Below are 15,749 nucleotides of genomic sequence, written 5' to 3' on the forward strand. Positions count from 1 at the left end.
ACAAGGGTAGCCAAGAGAATTATCACAAGGGAATAGAAGATCCACATGGGGAACTGATACTCACAATGGGGGCCCCTAGAAAGGGATGGAGGCACCCTCTCACCTAGCAGAGAAGGGTTGGAGCTGATGATCATGGTGGGGGCCCCTAGAAAGGGACAGAGGTGCCCTCTCACTTAGAAGAGAGGGATTGGGGGCCCGACTGATGGTGATGCCTCTTCACCTAGCAGGGAAGGCCCTACCCTTGCCTACCTTATGTGTTCAGGTCCCTGTTCAGGCACCAGTTGTGGGCTTGTCCTGCAAGGTCTATACTGTCAAGATGGTGGAGCAATGGTGTTCTTCGACAAGAAGCACCGGAGACAGTTTGGGTGAACATGTCCATTTATTAACAGATAGGCACAAGCTTTTATAGGGCAAGCAAAGGGGAGTAGCTAGCTCAGGGTAACAACATTAATTCTATAGGATAAAGCCTATAATAGCACCAATGTGTTTCTCCAATCAGCTTAGAATGTCACGTAGCCCACATAGCCTTCCAGGTGGTCTTACAGATATGGGCCACCTCTAGGAGCTGTTAATCTTGTTAACAGTTGCAAGGTCCTTCAATAGGAAGCAGTGCTGGGGGAAACATGCCTAGGGCCCCTGCAGCACAGGATCACTCACATGCATCCATATCACAGTTCTCGAGGGGCCAGTGCTGTGGTGTAGCAGGAAAAGCCACTGCCTGCAGTGCTGGCATCCCATATGGGCACCAGTTTGAGTGCCAGCTGCTCCACTTCTGATGCAGCTCTCTGCTATGGCCTGGGGAAGCAGTAGAAGATGGCCCAAGTCCTTGGGCCCTTGCACCCTTGTGGGAGACCTGGAAGAAGCTCCTGGCTCCTGGCTTTGGATTGATGCAGCTCCAGCTGTTGTGGCCAACTGGGGAGTGAAGCAGCAGATGGAAGACCTATCTCTCTCGCTCTCGCTCTCACTCTCTCCCTGCCTCTACTTCTCTCTCTGCATAACTCAGACTTTCAAATAAGTAAATAAATCTTAAAAAAAAAGAAATAAAGAAAAAAGGGGCTGGCACTGTGGCATAATGGGTAAAGCTGCCACCTGCAGTGCTGGCATTCCATGTGGGCATGGATTCAAGTCTTGGCTGCTCCACTTCCAATCCAGCTCTCTGCTGTGGCCTGGGAAAGCAGTAGAAGATGGCCCAAGTCCTTGGGCCCCTGCACCTGCGTGGGAGACCCGGAAGAAGCTCCTGACTCCCAGCTTCAGACTGGCCCAGCTCCGGCTGTTGCAGCCAATTCGGGGGTGAACCAATGGAAAGAAGACCTTTCTCTCTGTCTCTACCTCCCACTGTCTGTAACTCTACCTCTCAAATGAATAAATAAATATCTTTTAAAAAAAAAGAAGTGGAGCAGCCACGACACGGACTCACACCCATATGGGATACCAGCACTGCAGGCACAGCTTGACCCACTATGCCACATCACTAGCCCCTGGGAGAAGGTTTTACAAGCCGTCCGATGGTGGGAAGTGAACGCCAACATACCTGCCTCCCTCCAGTTTTACCCTAGAGTTACTGCTATCTTGCAATGCTTAGCATCCCCAACTGCTATTTTCCCGACATCTTTACTGCCAGCCAAACCTCTATGTTCGGCCTCAGGTGCTACAAACATCTGTGGAGTTTCATCGGCAGGCTCCCCCTCCTCTGACTCAGACAAGGATTCTGACTCAGAACCTCCCACCAGATCAAAGATAAAAACTCAGAGGCCTCGGGCCAGATGGGAGGGGTGGCTTTGGCCTCTTGCTCCTGCTGCCTCACCGGAGCCCCCCACCCCGCTCCAATCCTTGACTCCTGTTGTCGTGGCCGTCAGTTCCTCCTGTGGGACAGGGAGAGTCTCCTCATTTTGGTGTCTGGTCCTCTCCCTCGTCATCTCTGGCTCACCCCAGACTCCGCCTCCCTCAGATAAACAGGTTCAGGCCCTACTGGACCAGTCCAAACCACAGGTCCCCCCACCCCCGCCGGCAGTACTGCCTCTTCTTCCTTGCCTCGTGCCTGCTGTGCTCTCACCCCCTGCCGCTCAGGTTCCTGGGGGCTGCTTTCCACCTGGGGCCGCTTCCACTGTGTCCCTACCGTGGGGCTCTGACTCCTTGCCACTCTTCAGACCACTGTCCCCTACCACCCTGCCCTGGGAATCTGAACTTCCCCATCAGGCCAGCTCACTTGAGGCCTTCCCCGTCAATACTCTGCCAACCCCTCAGTGCTCCTGTAATTGTCCTGCTGCAGTTTCTCTGGGTTGCACCCCACAGCCTGTTCTTCAAACTGTTCCTCTTCCCTCTTCCACCCTCTGTTTGGTGTGTCCCCACTCTAGGAAGGGCTGCCACTGGCAAAGGAATGTAGGTCCCAGTATGACAAAGAGTGCAAACTTTTAAACGGGTATCGGGGCAGACTCCATCCTTGTCACCTCAAGGGGGACCGTCCCACCATCCCAAAGCTGGACAATACAATCAAATAGGAATAGATGCCCCTGGGGCTTACTGGACCATTCTTCCGGTGTCACAGATCAAGCCTCGCATACATGCTTGGATTAATAGTAAGATCGTCAAGGGCATAACTGACTCAGGGGCAGATGTCACCATATTGAGAGAGGAGGAAGTTCCCTCAGAATGGGAAACTCTCCAGGGCCCTGACATGTGAGGGGTGGGAGGACTTTCTCCCAGTCATCAGCTAAAACACCCTTTTACTTGGAGAGACCCTGATGGACACATGGGCTGCGTGCAGCCACTTATAGCTATAGGCTTGGGTAATAATTTGTTTGGGCGTGACTCGCTTGGTAGCATGGGAGCTATACTAACTACTGATGATAAGTTTTATCTGGAAGACCTGATACAAACAGGCCATGAGTCCCCCAAATTTTATAAGCACTATTCTAGGAGCCACTGTTCATGCCATTGCCCTCATCAGATCGCAATGGACTGATGATACCTCCACGTGGGTAGAACAGTGGCCCCTGCCTCAACAAAAGCTAAGCCATCTAACTGCTTTGGTTCAACATTCTCCTCATTTCCACTTCCTGGACACTGAGATACTTTCCTACAACGTTCACCCTGTTCCACCCCACATTTCTATGCCAAAGAAGACTATGTTAAACGAATTATAGGTCCAGTTGGGTCACATAAATTGGGTTTGTCCTTGGCTAAAGTTAGCTATTCACCAACTTACCCCCCCTTTTTATGTGTCTACATGGGGACCCTGATCCCACCTCCCCTAGAGAGCTTACTGAGGAAGCTGAGTGTGCCCTCACCCTAGTTAATCAAGCCCTTGCTTCCTTACAGCTTTACAGATGGGATTTACAAAAGGAACTCAAGGCCATTGTTCTTGGCTCTGCTAGGACACCTACAGGCATGCTGTGGCAGCCTCCTGATAACATTTTGGAATGGGTCCATCTGTCCCCCACAGCCATGTCAAAGATCTAGTCTCCTGTTTAAATGCTTTCTTCTCTTATTAGGAAATTACGTTTGTACTCCGATGGACAGTTGCGAGCCAGATCTCCTGGTTATCCTGCTTCCTAAGTCGTCGTTGGATTTTGCTCTCCTCAGTGATGATTCCCTCATGACTGCCTTGGCTGGCTATACTGGCCAGATAGGTAGTCACATACCCCCAAGCAAACTTCTCCAAGTAATGTGCCTGCTGCCCCTTTCTGTTCCTTCTGTTATCTCCTCTAAATCCATTCCTCAAGCCTTGCTTGTTTTTACAGATGCTAGTGTTTCTGTGACCATTGCTGCTGTCAAATTTACCCCAAACCAACAATCGACTCAGTTTGTCTGCTCCCACCTCGCAGGATCCCCACAGTTTCTAGAACTCCTCGCTATCTATCATTTTCTACGCCTGACTCCTGAGCCCTGCAACCTTTTCGCTGATAGCATATATTGTGCTCAACTCCTTCCCCAGCTCCCTCGTGCCTACTATAAATTGAATCTCTCTTCCCCTTTGGACACCCTGCTTGCCTCACTACAACACCTACTGGAGGCCTGCACATCTCCACTCTTTGTTCAACATATCAGAGCACACTCTGGCATACCTGGTCCTTTGTCATCCCTTAACCTACAGGTTGATGCGCTGATCTGTCCCCTACGTGCTCAACACTGAGTGCGCTGTAGGATATCTTCACTCTTGGTTTCATCAATCAGTCCGCTCCCTCGCTGCTTTGTTCCCTGACCTACCCATCCAACAATGCAAACACATAATCTGTCAATGTGCTAGGTGTGCCCCATTTTTGCCTTTGGAACCCCTACATCCTATGGGAGTTAATCCTTGTGGCCTTAAGGCCAATGCCCTATGGCAAATGGATGTTTCTCATTTTCCCTTTTTTGGCAAACAAAATTCCTCCATGTTATAGTGGACACTTTTCAGGGTTTATAATGGCAACTCCTTCCATGGGTGAAAACGCCACTAAGGTTATTGCTTACCTCCTGTCCGCTATCTTGTTATGGGACTCCCACTTTCCATAAAAACTGACAATGCCCATGCCTGCATATCCAAAGCATTTGCCTACTTTTGTGTCAAGTATGCCACTTGTCATATCACATGAATACCCTATAATCCCCAGGGCCAGCCTTTCAAGGATGTGGTCAGAAAATTGGTAGAGCAGCCTAAGAGGACCCTTGGGCTAATCATCAATGCATTATATCCATTGTCACTGCGGTAGCTAGTGCTGCCATCATCACAATTTCCCTCACACAGTATTCAAATAGCCGAAACAGTGAACAATATCACTCAATAACAGCTGCTCCCCTGTTTACCCAAAACCAAGCTGATGGTCAGATAAAACAGCTCTACTGGCCTTACAACAGGAGTTGGATTTACATCAGAAACAGATTGAACTGCTTTGGCAAACCGTGCACCTCCAGTGTGATGTTTGTGTCACAGCTGTTTGTGTCACCAGTGCACCTGTCTTAGATTGGGAAACTTGATATCATAACTTGTCAGTCTATATCAGGGGCCCTTGGGATAGGGAGTTTTCTCAGATTGAAGTTGACAGTTGGGACTCCATTTTGGAGTATCTGAGACTCCATTCTGGGAAGTCATCCTCCCCCTGTGAGACTCTGGTCTGAAACTATGATCTAAAACTCTCAGAAAATAGCAGTCCACTACATCACACTTGGCAAAGCATAGAAACCCCCTAGCATGATTGCTCAAGCTTGGAAGTGGATAGGCTGCACCTGGGTTAATGATAAAAATGTAATTTGGCCGGTGCCACGGCTCACTAGGCTAATCCTCTGCCTGCGGTGCCAGCACTCTGGGTTCTGGTCCCTGTTGGGGCGCCGGTTCTGTCTCGGTTGCTCCTCTTCCAGTCCAGTTCTCTGCTGTGGCCCGGGAAGGCAGTGGAGGATGGCCCAAGTGCTTGGGCCCTGCACCTGCATGGGAGACCAGGAGGAAGCATCTGTTTCCTGGCTTCGGATCGCTGCAGTGCGCCGGCCGTAGTGGCCATTTGGGTGGTGAACCAACAGAAGCAAGACCTTTCTCTCTCTCTCTCTCTCTCTCTCTCTCTCTCTCTCTCTCTCTCTCTAACTCTGCCTGTCAAAAATAATGCAATTTGTCTATGTCCTACATAGGATTTTTTTATTTTTATCTTTTTATTTGTTGACAGGCAGAGTTAGACAGTGAGAGAGACAGAGACAGAGAGAAAGGTCTTCCTTTTGCCGTTGGTTCACCCCCAAAGTGGCCACTACGGCCGGCATGTTGCGGCCGACGCGCTGTGCCAATCCAAAGCCAGGAGCCAGGTGCTTCCTCCTGGTCTCCCATGTGGGTGCAGGGCCCAAGCACCTGGGCCATCCTCCATTGCACTCCTGGGCCACAGCAGAGAGCTGGACTGGAAGAGGAGCAACCGGGACAGAATCCAGCGCCCCGACCAGGACTAGAACCTGGGGTGCCGGCGCCACAAACCAAAATCTGGATTAATGTCAAAATTATAATTGAAAATGTTAAGATTGTAACTGGTATTGTCAAGATTATAATTGATATTAGTTTCACATACGTTTTAGGTTAGCTTGACCCCGGTAACCATGTATTCCCCCCGATCTTAGCAACCATGTATTCCCCCCACCCTGATTTTGTGGTTTTTGCCTTTATAAACCCTGTTGCTTTGGGCTTTAGGGTTGAGAATTCTTTGGGGCATGAGTCCACTCTTGGCCACTGGCAATAAAGGACTCTAAAATTTATCAGTGTGTGGCGCTCCTCTGTCAGCACTCGCTCAGGCACTACATTTTGGAGGCCCCAGCGAGATCCGGAGACCACCCCTGGGAAGATCTCACTCTGATCCTTCCAGGTTGCTGCTTTGGCCATAGGGGAGGCATCCCCTGATGATGTTCCAGGGTCCAATGTCCTGATCCACCGACCAGGGAGGCTCAGCTTGACCTCTTCACTGAACAATTGGTCCTAAGTCCTCTGGTAAGCTGACTTCTGTTTTCTGGTGGTGCCTTCTGGGTATTGGAGGTCTGATGAGATGCCAATATAGTCTCCGTTCCATTTGAGCACGATGGTGTTAGGACGGAAGACTCTGGTTTGGTTAAAGAAAGCCCTTTCGGCCAGCGCCACGGCTCAATAGGCTAATCCTCTGCCTTGTGGCGCCGGCACACCGGGTTCTAGTCCCGGTCGGGGCGATGGATTCTGTCTGGTTGCTCCTCTTCCAGGCCAGCTCTCTGCTGTGGCCCGGGAGTGCAGTGGAGGATGGCCCAAGTGCTTGGGCCCTGCACCCACATGGAAGACCAGGAGAAGCACCTGGCTCCTGGCTTCGGATCAGCGCAGTGCGCCGGCCACAGTGCACCGGCCGTGGCGGCCATTGGAGGGTGAACCAACAGTAAAGGAAGACCTTTCTCTCTGTCTCTCTCTCTCTCACTGTCCACTCTGCCTGTCAAAGAAAAAAAAAGCCCTTTTCTGGATCTAGGTTGTTTTCTGTCATTGTGCCAGTTGTCATCACTGTTATTTTTGTCTCTGACTCCTACTTAAAACTTTAGGAGGGGAGACTCTGGTCTGGTTAAAAAGGTTTACTGTTACTATGTTTGTTGTTTTATGTCATCTGTGTTTTGTGTTTATTGTTTTTGTCATTTGTGTATTGTTTGTCATTTCTGTCAGTTGTGTTTGATTGTCTTTTATGTGGAGAGATGGGAGGAACTGATTAACGACCTTGCACCCCACTGCAGTACATGTTAAAGAACTTTTTAAAAAAGTTTCTCCGGAGATTATGGTGTAAAATGCTCTCCCTCCCCCAGATTCTCCAAAGTTTCTGTGAAGTGGAATGGCCAACTATGGTAGTGGTCTGGCAGCCCACTGGGTCTTATGATCCCTTGCATGTTAATAAAGTTTGGAAAAGGGTAACCGTTCCTAGACCTCATGGCCACCCTGATCAATTTCCATATTTTGATCAACGGTTGAATCTTGTTCTCAGTCCTCCTAATCGGCTCCAAAATGGCATATTAACCTGCCCTCAGACACTCTTAGTGACATGGACAAAGGCCCTTGTCTGAAAACCAGCAGAAGTTCCAAAACAAGGCCCATCAGGTCTTACCCTGGATCCTGAAGACCTCCTCCTGCCTCCGCCATATCCTTATGCTCCACTCTCGCCACCTCTGCCCTCCCTGTTGCCCCAGCATTCTCCTTCTCCACCTCCTGCTGCTCCCTCAACCCTTTCCCCATCTTCTGAAGAGGCTTCTCCAGCTAACAGTTTCCCTTTGGGAACGATGGAAGAATTACCCCCTCTTCATTTCTTGCTTTGGCCGCGTGCCCAAGGCCCTGCCCCCCTCCTGTGTCTGCACCAGGTTGCCCAAAACTCCAGTTTGGAGCAGCCTGGCTGCCCATTCTTGGTTTAAGCACCCTTCTCTACTGCTGATCTTTACAACTGGAAAACTCAAAATCCCCCCTTCTCTGAAAGCCACAAGCCTTGACCTCTCTAATTGAGTCCATCCTTCATACCCACATCCTGACATGGGATGATTGCCAACAGCTTCTTTTAACTCTTTTTATTTTAGAGGAGAAGGAACACATTCAATCAGAGGTGTGAAAGGCCCTCCTTTCCACCTTCCCTGGGGAGGATGGGGGAAAACGGCCACCGATTGGAGGTGGCCTTTTCTACTGTTAGGCCAGACTGGGACCCCAACTTGGGGGTGGGGTTTCAGGCACTGACCACTTATCACCGTCATCTCCTAGCTGGGATCAGAGGGGCAGCATGGAAACCTATTAATCTGTCTAGGGTCAAGGAGGTTGTCCAGGGCCAGAGGAGTCTCCTAGGGTTTTCCTAGAGAGGCTCTGGGAAGCTTATTTAACACACACCCCATTTCACCCCTCAGCCCCGGAGAATGCCCGTGCCCTCAGTCTGGCTTTTGTCTTCCAATAAGCCCCAGACATCCAGAAAAAGTTACAGAAACTAGATGGTTTTGCTGGTATGAACACTTCTCAATTGCTTGAAATAGCTCAAAAGATGTACAATAATAGGGATGCTGAAAACCAAAAAGAATTAATTGTAAATGCGGACAAAACAGCTAAGAAACAAGTCCAAATGATGGTGGCTGCTTTCAAAGAGGCAGGATTGGGATCTAGACCACTAAAAGATGCTCTTCTACCATGAGTGGATAAGAAGCCAAAAATCAAACAATCACACAAGAAGGAACATCAGGCCTTAAATAAAGACCAATGTGCTTACTGCAAAAAAATAAGTCACTAGAAAAATGAATGCCCAGAGAGAGCTAGGAAGGTTCTGGCTCTTCCAATGGGAAATGAAACTCAGGACTTGGACGGAAGGGGCCGGGGCTCCATACCATTAGACCCCTGGGAGCCCATGGTAATTACTGAGGTAGGGAGTCACCCTGTGCAGTTTTTATTGGACACGGGAGCAGAAATGTTGGTACTAAGGACTCCTATGGTCCACTCTCTCACAAGATGGTCTCTATTCAGGGGCCACGGGTAATGTTAAGAAATTCCCCATGAAATCCATATGGTCTGTTAACCTTGGAAACCAACATGTCTCCCACTCCTTCATAGTAGAGCCCCATTGTCCATATCCCTTGCTGGGAAGAGATCTCCTTTGAAAGCTCAAGGCTCATGTTTCATTCTCCACTGAACAGACTGAACTTTCTTTTCTCCCATTTATCAGATGGCAGTTGCTGTTCCAATCCACCAACAAAGAAACTGTGTCTAACTCTTTAATGTCTCTTCAAGCTAAATTCCCTCAGGGGTGGGCTGAAGACAGTCCACACTCCAGGGGTTGTTGATCTGTCCACTGCCGAACTGGTAAGGGTTAAGCAATATATCACAAGTCAAAACAGCTGTTCATATTCATTGCCTCTTGCTGCAGGTATCCTAAAGCTGTGTAAGTCCTCTTGGAACACACCCCTGCTTCCAGTTCAAAATGCAGGAACCAAGGACTACAGGCCTGTAAAAAACTTAGGGGAGGGGGCTGGTGCCATGGCACACTCAGTTAATCCTCCACCTGTGGTGCCGGCATCCCTTATGGGCGCCAGGTTCTAATCCTGGTTGCTCCTCCTCCAGTCCAGCTCTCTGCTATGGCCCAGGAGGGCAGTGGAAGATGGCCTCTGCACCCACATAGGAGACTGAGAGGAAGCACCTGGCTCCTGGCTTTGGACTGGCGCAACTCCGGCAGTTGTGGCCATTTAGTGGGGGTGAACCAACGGAAGGAAGACCTTTCTCTCTGTCTTTCTCTCTCACTGTCTATAACTCTACCTGCCAAATAAATAAATAAATAAATAAATAAAGACTTAAGGGAGGTAAATAAGAGGGTACAGACTGTTCACTCTATGGTCCCTAACCCTTACACCCTCCTCAGCCTGCTCTCACCTGACCATGTTGTCTATATAGTGCTGGACCTTAAAGACACTTTCTTTTCAATCCCTCTGGTGCCAACCAATTTTTGCTTTCGAATGGACTGACCCAGTGGCTGGGGACACACAACAACTGACTTGGATCTGGATGCCACAGGGATTTAAAAACTCTCCCACTTAATTCGGGGATCTGGATGCCACAGGGATTTAAAAACTCTCCCACTTAATTCGGGGAAGCTTTACAACAGGACCTACAATCCTTCCAGTATTATTGTAGGCAAGGAGAGAGGTGCAATCCAGCCTTCATTCAAGTGACTTATCCTGATTACTCCATGTGGAGTACTGGCCTGACCTGGGGCATACATATTCATAAGCCTGGGCCCTTCAGAGATTCTGGGTCCATGTTCCACATACAGCGATGATTTATCACCTCCGTTCAACAAGAAAAGCCTATTGGTCCTCTGGCCAGCCTAGAAGACCCATTTACTGACACCTGCAGAGTTACCCCCAATGCCAGGACCCACCTCAGACCCTGGGTTACCCTCTAAGCTCTTCCTTTCTATGACTCCAAGCCTGCTACCCATTCTACAGGATATGCATCACCTCTTAAACCATACCCAGCCCTCTTTAGCACGAGATTGTTGGCTCTGCCTCCGAGCAGGACCCTCATATTACATAGGTATAGGAAACCCTCACCAGATAGTAAGTTCTAATACTCCATGTTTTGCTAGAAAACCTTCCCTCTCTCTTGGATCTATCTAAGAAAATGCTTCTTGCATATTTTCATCTAATTATGATTTTCTTAACCCTTCTTACACTAATACTTGCATGACAGAATATGCTCTTAATGTTTCTTTCCCTTCAATGAAAAACTACCACCCCTCTAAAAACTCATGGTTTGCTTACACAATGGGTTTAACTCACTAGGTTTCTTATAAATGAAAATCCTGTAGCCCCTTTCTTATGTGTATCAATACATGTGCTTCCACAGATGTATGCCTATTCTGGTTCAGAGGGAGGCCTATCCCTTTCCAATTCTCTCCCTGAATTAAACCAAGCAAAAAGAGCATCCCCTCTGGTTGTCTCAATCCTGGTAGGCTTGGGACTTGCTGGAACAGCAGCCTTAAGCACTGCTGCATTAATACAAGGAGAAGTGGGTCTCACTCATTTAACTGAGGCCATTGATGCAGACTTAGGTCACCTTCAGTACTCTATTGGACATGTCTTTTGTGGACATATTGCTGCAAAATAGGAGAGGTCTAGACCTCCTGTTTCTGACTCAAGGTGGCCTATGTGTTACACTGGGAGAAGCTTGCTGTTTCTATGCTAATAAATCAGGAGTTATAACTGACTCCCTCCAAAAGGTAAAACAAAACTTAAAAACTTGCCATAAGCAGCACAAAGACTCACAACCGTGGTATAGTCATATGTTTAATTGGAACCCATGGCTGACCACCCTGTTAACTGGCCTGGCCGGATCGTTAGTCCTCTTCCTCCTCAGACTGACTGTAGGACCCTGCTTAATTAACTGGTTACTTGATTTCATTAGACAAAGTATAGCTTCTGTTAAACTCATGTATATGCATGCCTATTACTCTGCTCTAAATATTCTTCCTGATCCATATGATGTGGCTAAATCAAAGATTGGATTACTGTCAAAACACAAAGGGTGGGATGAAGTAACACCTTGACAGTAGGGACTCCATTTTGGAGTATCTGAGACTCCATTCTGAGAAGGCACCCATCCCCCCATGAGACAACTCTGGTCGGAAACTGTGATCTAAAACTCTCAGACAATAGCAGTCCATTACATCACACTTGGCAAAGCATAGAAACCCCCTAGCATGATTTCTCAAGCTTGGAAATGGATAGGCTGCATCTGGGTTAATGATAAAAATGTAATTTGCCTATGTCCTACATAGGATTTAAATCAAAATCTGGATTAATGTCAAAATTATAATTGAAAATGTTAAGATTGTAACTGGTATTGTCAAGGTTATAATTGATATTAGTTTCGCATAGGTTTTAGGTTAGCTTGACCTCAGTAACCTTATATTCCCCCCTGATCCTAGCAACCATGTATTTCCCCCCTGATTTTGTGGTTTTTGCCTTTATAAACCCTGTTGCTTTGGGCTTCAGGGTTGAGAGTTCCTTGGGGCATGAGCCCACTCTTGGCCGCTTGCAATAAAGGACTCTAAAACTTATCAATGTGTGGTGGTCCTCTATCAGCACTTGCTCAGGCACAACAAGATGCTTTTCAATTTAACCCAACAAATTCTAAAGCTTAATGTCACCCGCATTTCTGTCCAGACAGTTACCACCTTTACACGGGGACTGGTCAATTACTGGTGGGGACTTGTGAAATCTTGGTTCCATCCCTTTGTGTTGATTAATATAGTAGTGGTTATTGTGGGTTTTGGTTTATTGATCTGTTTTTTCTGTGCCACACTTAACAGGGTCACATCCACTGAAAGAAAGGCCGCTCTACTGGCTGAGATTTTGGCCATAGAGATAGCCTGCCCTAAAACAGAGGGGGAAGATGTGGGTGATCCCGTGCCTGGCTGGAAGACTGCCTGCCTAGCCTATCCAGGAGGTCAAGAGGGCATGGCACACCTATGCCCCCCTGCCCCCAGGAAAGACCCTGGTTGAGGACTCAGCACACTGAGACCCACTTATGACCTGACTACTGGCAGGTGGCTGGGCCCCAGGCACATTTACTCCACCGCCACTTCCTGTTGAGGGACCTTGTAACTGTTAGCTAGATAAACAGCTCCTAGATGTGGCCCATATCCATAAGACTACCTGGAAGGCTATGTGGGCTATGTGACCTTCAGGCTGATTGGAGAAGCATAGCAGCACAAGTATTGGCTTTATCCTATAAAATTAGTGCTGCTACCCTGAGCTAGCTACTTTCCTTTGCTGCCCTATAAAAGCTTGTGCCTAACTGCTAATAAATGGACATGTTCACCAAAACTGTGTCCAGTGCTTCTTGTTGAAGAACACTGTTGCCCCACCATCCTGACAGTGTGGACCTCGCGGGACGAGCCCAGATATGCAGGCATCCCAAGCTGCATCTTAACTTCTGCACCAAATGGGTACCCTTATCATTGTGGTTTTGATTTGCATTCCTCTAATGACTAATAGTGTTGAGCATCTTTTCATGTGCCTATTGGCATATATATATATATACTGTTTGGATCTCTATCCAAAAGATTTTGGGTTTTTTATGATTTTATTTATTTCTTTGAGAGGTAGAGTTACAGATAGAGGGAGAGACAGAGAGTGAGAGATCTTCCATCTGCTGGTTCACTTCCCAAATGGCTGCAATGGCCAGAGCTGGGTTGAACCGAAGCAAGGGGCCAGGAGCTTCTTCTGGGTCTCCCATGCAGGAGACTTGGGTCATCTTCTACTGCTTTCCCATACAATTAGCAGAGATCTGGATCGGAAATGCTGCAACTGGGACTCGAACCGGCACTGCACGTGGCGGCTTTACCCGCTATGCCACAGTGCCTGCCCCAGTAAGATTTTATGTATTTCTCTTGAGAGGCAGAGTTACAGACAGACAGACAGAGGGAGAGAGAGGGAGAGAGAGAGAGAGGTATCTTCCATCCATTGGTTCATTTCCCAAATGGCTGCACAGTCCGGAGTTGGGCCAATCCAAAGCCAGGAGCCAGATGCCTCCTCTGGGTTTTCCACGCAGGTGCAGGGACACTGTCTTCCACCGCCTTACCCAGACAAAGCAAAGGGCTGGATCAGAATTGGAGCAGCTGGGATACGAACTGGTGCTCATATACGATGCTGGTGCTACAGGCAGAGGTTTAGCCTACTATGCCACAGCACCAGCCAATCCAAAAGATTTTAAAGCAGACTATCTTTCAGAGAAGTTTTAGATTCAAAGCAAAATTGAGCAGAAAGTACAGAGATATCCCCTAAATACCCCCTACACCCACACATAAATAACCCTTTCCATTATCAACATCCTCTACCAGAATGGGGCATTCACTACAGTTGGTGAAAGCTACTATGCCACAGTATGATCATCCAAAAAGCATAATTTACGTTTGAGTTTCCTTTCAGGATTTGTACATCATATTATCTTGGACAAATTTATCATGACATATGTCCACTATTATAGAATCATCCAGTAGTTTCACTGCCCTGGAACTGCTTTGTGCTCTGCCTGATCAGTCCTTCCTCCCCACTTACTATGTCTCCATTGTTTTGCCTTTTCCAAAATGTTACATAGTTGGAATCATATCCTATGTAGCCTTTTCAGACTGCCTTCTTTTAATTTCTTGATTGATTCTTTTGAAAGGGAAAGTTACAGGGAGAGGGGGAGAGGGAGAAGAAGAGGGAGAGGGAGGGAGGGAGGGAGGGAGGAAGGGAGAGAGGGAGAGGGAGAGGGAGAGGGAGAGGGAGAGGGAGAGGGAGAGGGAGAGGGAGAGGGAGAGAGAGAGAGAGAGAGAGAGAGAGAGAGAGGAATATCTTCCATCCCTGGTTCACTGCCTGAATGGTGGCAAGTTGGCGCCCATCTGGGAAGCCTCATCGCAGGTGGCTGCTTATCCAGTTATGCCACAACAACAACCTGTTTGTAGTGTTAAGAAAAAACTCTGAGGCTGGCATTGTGGCATCATGGGTAAACGCTGCTGCCTGAGAAACCAGCATCCAATATAGGTACCTGTTCCAGTCCTGGCTGCTCAGCTTCTGATCCAGCTTTGGAAAGTAGCGGAGGACAGCCTAAGTCCTTGAGCCCCTGCACCCACTTGGGAGATCCAAATGAAGCTTCTAGCTCCTGGTTTCAGACCATCCCAACTCAGGCCATTGTGGCCATTTAGGAAGTGAACCAGGAATGAAGATCTCTCTCTCTCTCTCTCTCTCTCTCTCTATATATATATATATATATATATATATATATGTATGTGTATGTATCCCCCTTTGTAACTCTGCCTTTAAAATAAATAAATAAACCTTAAAAAAAAGAAAAGAAAAAGATGGGGCTGATGCTGTGGCGCCGTAGACTAAGCCAGGGCCTGCAGTATCATCATCCCATAGGGGCTGGTTGGAGTCCCAGCTGCTCCCAGTCAGATCTGGTCCCCTGCTAATGTGCCTGAGAAAGCAGTGGAAAATGGCTCAAGTCCCTGGACCCCTGAACCCATGTGGGAGTCCTAGAAGAAGCTCCTGGCTCCTGGCACAGCCATGGCCATTGCAGCCATTTGGATTAGGGCCGGTGGATGGAAGATCTCAATACCTCTCTCTCACTTTCTCTCTCTCAAATTAATAAATAAATTTATTTAAAAAACTACTTGTAATGATAGGGATTCCAGGGGACCTTGGATAGGAAAGAAAGGCAGGAAAAAAAACACATGATGTTAATCTCCTGGAGCCCTGAGCAACATGGGAGACTGGAGGTGTAAGAAACATAGATGTTATTGAGTGTGTCCAACAGACTTGATTGAGAACTCTGCCCACTTCTGTGCTAAACAGCCTACTCCAATGTTAGTTTCCTGAATGGTTCATGTAGCCTGCCTCATGAGCACACAATTTCAGTTCCCTGATTGATTCATATAGCATGTCTTATTAGCGTATACTTTCAGTTTTCTGATTGGTTGTTAGCCCTGCCCTGTGATTGGTTGTTATTCTGACCTCCTAATTGTTATCCCTGCCTCATGATTGGTTGTTGGTCTGCACTCCCCCTGATTGGTTAAACCTGGATCCAGATTTCAGAAAGGGGCCAGAGAGAGCCAGTTCGTGTAAAAAGAGCCAGCACTCACAAGTTACTTTGGCAACAACTCTGGTATCTTGCTTTCAATAAATCTCATTTTGTTCACTGTGCCTGTCTGTGTGGAAATTATTATTCAGCATGAGACAAGAACCAAGATTGCCCCATTGTCTGCAACAGCAACATTTTGTAAAGCTTCTCTTGCTGTAAAGGA

The sequence above is a fragment of the Oryctolagus cuniculus genome, chromosome X, assembly GCF_964237555.1.
Source record: "Oryctolagus cuniculus chromosome X, mOryCun1.1, whole genome shotgun sequence".
Lineage (NCBI taxonomy): Eukaryota > Metazoa > Chordata > Mammalia > Lagomorpha > Leporidae > Oryctolagus > Oryctolagus cuniculus.